Source organism: Etheostoma spectabile, chromosome 22 (assembly GCF_008692095.1).
Source record: "Etheostoma spectabile isolate EspeVRDwgs_2016 chromosome 22, UIUC_Espe_1.0, whole genome shotgun sequence".
NCBI lineage: Eukaryota > Metazoa > Chordata > Actinopteri > Perciformes > Percidae > Etheostoma > Etheostoma spectabile.
The window spans coordinates 6,446,177-6,452,176 of record NC_045754.1 but is presented as its reverse complement, the minus strand read 5'-3'; the positions used below and the strand labels follow the sequence as shown (position 1 = coordinate 6,452,176).

General features: G+C 39.9%; 1 protein-coding gene across 6 annotated transcripts in view; it reads left to right on the top strand.

Annotated features, from left to right (window-relative positions):
* dpp6a (dipeptidyl-peptidase 6a) overlaps positions 1-6,000 on the top strand; it is a 238,896-nt gene that overhangs the window by 186,639 nt on the left and 46,257 nt on the right. The window lies entirely within an intron of this gene.

Here is a 6,000-nt window from a genome sequence, read left to right as displayed (position 1 = left end):
AACTGCTCCTCAGATCTCTGCAGGGTCAATCTAGAGAGTCCAATCTGAAATTTCTGTTGCATGACTAAAACAACTTTTGATCGTACACGTTCCACCAAAACAACATCCTTCACGAAGCTATTTTGCAGAGTTACCATGGCATTGTCTGGCACTTAGCGATGCCCAAGACAATTGTGATTGGTTCAAAGAGATGCCATTAAAACAAGGCAACGTTTTTCTCCCACCCCGGAATACTGTGTGGCTTAGCCAGACCCTCCTCAGCAGCGCTGTGCAGGAAGGTCTGGCAAAGCAAAAGTAATACAGTAACACACAAGGGAAAGGGGAAACTATAGGACAGGACTGTGGATGCAGCAGCAACAGAGATTGTGGATTTATAGGGAGAATATGAACAGTTGGCAGGCACTGAGGAAATGACCGTCACCTCAGAGGCAGTGCGTCAAATCAATGACACAATGACTTAAGGATTAATTGCAAATTGAGGTTACAGGTTGTACAAATCACACAGTTTTTTTTTTTAGCAAGCTGATGGAGGGTTTCTGAGAACACTTGGGTGCTCCCGTGGGTATCATCTTGGAAGGAATATGAAGTTAGATGAGCAGTGAGTGAGTTTTTGAGGACTTAATGTTTAGCAATAGTTCTACTTGACTGCTTTCTGGGGTAATAGATTTTTAAGGATATGGTCTAACTGCAGACAGAGAGTGTGTCCTGGCTAAGTTCGGGGACAGGTGGGTTTCAGTTTATGATATTGTCATAATACTGCCCTTTGTAAATGTGTTATTTTTGAAAACAGATCTGGAAGTGCAGATGAGCTGACACTAAACTTGACTTGCTCTTATTACTGCTCAGACCCCTGGCGGCGCCCTAATATAATGCCAGGTCAAAGTAAACCAAATAATGAGAAAGAGAAATAACATTCTGTGTTTGAGATGCTAAACAGCATGAAACAGAAGTGACTGGGCAATGTGCCATTTTTCTTCTAACCTTAATGGTGAATTCAGAAGCAGGAGAGACAGTGAGTAATGAAAGCAGCAGTCTCAGGCTGATTGGCATTCCTGATAAACATAAATGACTTCCACTGTGAGAACTGGCCGGCAGCATGTTGGCAGTAACCCTGGGTGGTTTCATATTCTGTCAGCAGGTTCATACTCAAGGTTTCTGCTTATTTGTTTGCTTTGCTGTTTGTTTTTTTGCTCATTTATTAAATCAGTCAGAAATAGAATTCAAATTTGGTGGTGTTGCCGGTGCAGCTTTGCAAAAGTAGCGAAACAGACACACAGCTATTATGTTTTCAGATATTATTTTTTCAGCTATTATGTAATTTCCTTTCAAGAACCAACCACAAATGAAATGAAATTACTAGAAATATACAAGGGTGAGATTTTTTATTAAAACTGCTATTTAATTTGTTATTAACCTATATTTCACAGTTCATCTAAGCCAATGGGTGGCAAAAATGTAAGACTTTATTACTGCGTCTGAGACTTCATTTTATTTAACCACAAATAGACGCCATAATTCTTCTCACGGTAGCTTGTGTTGCTTTTATCAGACCAGTCATCATTTGCAGCCTTGAGAACAGACAAATGACCAGGGACCGAGAAGAAAACTCCAGAATTTAACATTGCAACCCTGCCTCACCTCAAGGCTAACAATAAAGCCTACAGAAACCATCTTCATTCATCCAAGTGTGTTTTGTAATCACATGGCAATGTATTATATGGAGGTTAGGGACATGTGGGTAATATTTCCATTCATACTGTGATGAAGAAGTAATTACTATTATCAGTTTCTGTTTTCACGCTTAAGACCAGAGGACATTTCAATGGAATCTGTCTTCATAAGTGCTTACTCTTAAGGTAAATGATGTTATGTGAGACAAAAAAAACTCACTAATCCAACCAATCTACCTCTTGCAACTTTTCCTATCAGGACATGCCTGTTGAGGACTCTCACAGTGCTCTCTTGGAGTTTTTTAACCCTCTTAGCTGACACAAAATACACTCTAGAGAACGTTAAATGAAAGGGTTCAGTGGGGATGGCTAAGGAGCACGAGGCAGGTAGTAGAATGGTCAAGGTTGTAAAAAGTCTCACAATTACAGTGCAGAAGAAGGTCATTTTACTTCAAGAGTCTACTAGAGTCAATGTCCTTGAAGAAGTATTATCTTTCTGCACTAAGCTGTTGTATTGCACATGAGGCGAAAAAGGTTTTGTTGAAGCTTTACTACAACCTATAATACACTAGAAAAAATTGTGTTTCCCAATTGAGGAGAAGGATGTAGCGGGGAGTGTCAGATCAGGTGAAAGGATCTGACAATCTGTCAGATCATATAGGTTTTTAATAAAACACGAGGTCAGCCAAACTTTAAGAGAATTGTAATGTTTTTTTATCTACAGACCAACTTCCCAGTTTCAACTTCTCATATTTGTCGTAGTTTTGCATGCACACAGTTTTTTGTGTGCAAAAACAGTTTTGGACTTTTGACTTTCAATTTTACCTCCAAATAAAATGGTTTAGATTGGCTAAAATGTTAATTTATAAAGACAGTTGTTTATTTATTACGGGGTGGACATGGACATTTAAACACTAAAAATACATTTGAATTTGTGAAATATTGGTCAGTTTGGAATATGTCGTTGGAATTGTGGAGTCACAAAAAATGAGTTTACCAGAGCTCTGTAGCTTGGCCCACGTCTCTGCTTGAGACTACAGGCTTGAGGCTACATTAGCCGCTCCTTTCATAAGCAGAAGACATACTTTATTAATTTTCGAAGGAATTTCAATCTGTTGCTAGACAGATTACTCACCCAAACAGAACCTACACATGCAGTAAATAGAGTTATCAGAGCGAGGTGGAGGCTCATGGACAGACGTCAGGGGTTGTTGTTGGGGGTTTGATGCCTTGCTCAAGGGCACCTCAGCAACGCACACCTAACTCTCCAACCAATCTGTCAACCCTCTCCAACCAATTGTCAACCCCATAATATCGCCACAATGTCGAAATTGAGGTATTAGGACAAGAATATCGCGATATCTGATTTTCTCCATATCGCCCAGCCCTAATCTTCAATCATACTGAAATCATATAAACAAACAAAGCCCGGGAGACCATTAAACCTGCTTGTTTCCATAGCTGATGGAACCATAACTGTGCACACAGAGATCTGCTATTCTACACTGTGGTTGTATTTTAAATGGGAGAATATATGCGTAATATAGGCTTGCCTTGTTTGCAACCTTTATTATTGTCTGAGTGCTCGTGTTACTTGCTTCGTTTGAAGATCCCAGAGTTTTTTTTGAGTGTTATAATTAATCCAAATGATGCCCAAAACGATGACTTACATTGTAACAAACAAAAATGAACCTGTAAAAGTGGAAGTTTCACAAATAAAAGACTGTTTCATAAGTGCTTCTGTAATGGGAAGTCCATGGAGTTGAATTGTACAAGCAATAGTCTCTTTTTCTCCATCTCACTCGAGTGTGTCGCCTCGTATCTCTGCCCCCCTCTCTTCCCCCATCCCGGCGCTCCGCCTGCCTCCCTGGAGTGAGGCTGGGATAGGGCTGTGCCCAGGGCAGGAGGCTGTATTAATAAGACATAGTGCCGTGGAAAGGTATAGATCAGAACAGAAAACAGTGCCCAGGGCAAATGCACAGCGAGTGAAAGTAGAGAGGAAAGAGAATGAGAGAGAGCTAGAAAGAGATAGATTGAAGGGAAGACATAATGCTTAGGGTACTGTGAAAGAATAGATGGCTCTTGGTCTTTGAAAGAGCAGAAAACAAAGAGTTGGCGAGTTGAAGGGATGATAAGGTCTAAAATGATGACTCAGCAGGAGGGCTTAAGAGGGCAGTGGTGGGCAGGATTTGAGAGATCTGAGGAATATCTGAGGTGTCTGGAGGCATGTGGATAAAGAAGGAGATCAGCAATTCGGTGAGGAATAAAGATGGGGGGAAAAAAGATGCCTTAAAGAGACGCAGATCTGAAGTCTAACTATGAAAACAGAGCAAGTCACGAAACAAATTCAAGTCCACTCAATACCTTTCACCACTGATGTGTCACCATATTGTCTTTCCTTATACACATTCAACCCTACGTCTGCGATTACCATTTAATATACAAAACTAGACAGTTTATCAAGATGCCAAACAAAGTCAAACTAAGATAAAGGAGCATGGTGGAATAACGCAACCCCCTTTTATTTATCACCATGATTTCCATGAAGGAGTCCATTTTAGACCCTTGTTAGTATGCCGATGGCTTCTAAATAAGGAGACAAAGGCTGTTGAGGGAGCATTTGGCTATGCCAATCTAAAAATATCTGCAACTGCTCTCCCCAACACGCTCTGAATTAAAGCCATTGTGATGGTAATTTTGTCACCTCTAATGGACAATTAGATATGCTAGCAGATAGAGAGCACTCTGCATAACAATCTCTGGGTTCTAATTACCTCGCCAAATGGAGTGGTTGCTCACACGCCTATGGATCACTAAAGCAATAAGACAGAGGAGCGCAGATGGATTGAAGGTGAAAGGGGGCAGTTGCTGTATTAAACTTATCCTTCCCTGATAAAAGCCTGATGGATGAGGAGCTGTATGAACTTTAATACATCTTTCAAATAATGGCTCCTTTCGAGGGTTTCCTCCAGTGGCCTGAACTCGCTATGTTTGTACTGGAAGCTTTTGTATTCAGTTATATTAAAAGCCGGGCGTTTTCTATGACATGGAAAAGGTCAGGTTTTCTTGGAAAAGGGTGATGCCACGTACTTCCATGCTCCAGTCAGGATTTCACACTATTTAAATCAAATTGTAAAGACAATTTTGGGGCATGCTTTCCGTCAATCAAAAAGAGTGTTAGTCTGAGTTTTAGTTAGAAAAACTTTAATGTTGTTTTTTAAGGGACAAAAAGTCATTTTTTACAGTCTTCTATCTCTAGCTTACTGTATCTGCAACCAAGTTGGTAGATTTGTTGATCAAAACCACTCAATTTAGCATTACTTTTGCAAGGTGCTGAAATGTGGGCTTTCAGAACTCACTGTAACATATCATCTGCACAACATTGTTAAAATGGTTCACTATCATAGTTAAATCAAATTATAGATAAAATTAACCTAAATTACTGTATCTACCTATAACTGATGAGCAATAGACACATATAAAATGTCAAATGAACCAATCTTTAAATCAAAGTAAGACTCTTTGAAACTAACTAGTGTTTTATGAAAGAGAAGTAATTGACAACAACCATTCCAATGTACACGCAGGTCGCCTGGCAGACTGACTGATTGTGTTTGGAAAGCCGAAAGTGTTTAATGTGCTTGAAAGAAAGGCTTGTTCCTGGCCAGGCAGTTCATGACTGAGTCTGGAGGACTTGGTTTTAGATACCTTCAAACATAACAAAATTGTAGAATATCAACCGATAAAATTTGATTTATTGTTAAAGCCAAAATTGTGATCATTGCTTTCCAAGCACTGGTTGTATATTTAAATCCAACACACATGTCCATGGCCCTTAGTGACTCATAAAAGTTGCACTTTTGTGGTTGCTAAAAAACTCTCCAACACACATAATGTAATATGCCTTTGATATTAAAAATCCACTAAAATGTAATTATATAGTCAATAACAGCTTACAACTGTCATCGACTGTGGGACATGGGACGGGGCGGCTGTGACTCAGTGGTAGAGTGGCCGCCTGCCAATGGGAAGGTTGGCGGTTCAGCCCCCTGTCAAAGTGTCCTTGGGCAAGACTTGAATTGCTCCTGTGTGTGAATGTTCTGATGAGCAGCTGGCACCTTGTACGGTAGCCTCGGTGTATGAATGCGTGTGAATGGTGAATGGTTCCTGTATCTAAAAGCGCTTTGAGTAGTCGTTAGACTGGCAAAGTGCTATATAAGAACAGTCTAATCACATTTACATCCATTTATAACTGCATTAACATTGAATATTGCCTTCACTATCGAGCTATCATGTAAAAAGGGTCATTTTATGTGTTTTGAAACCAGAA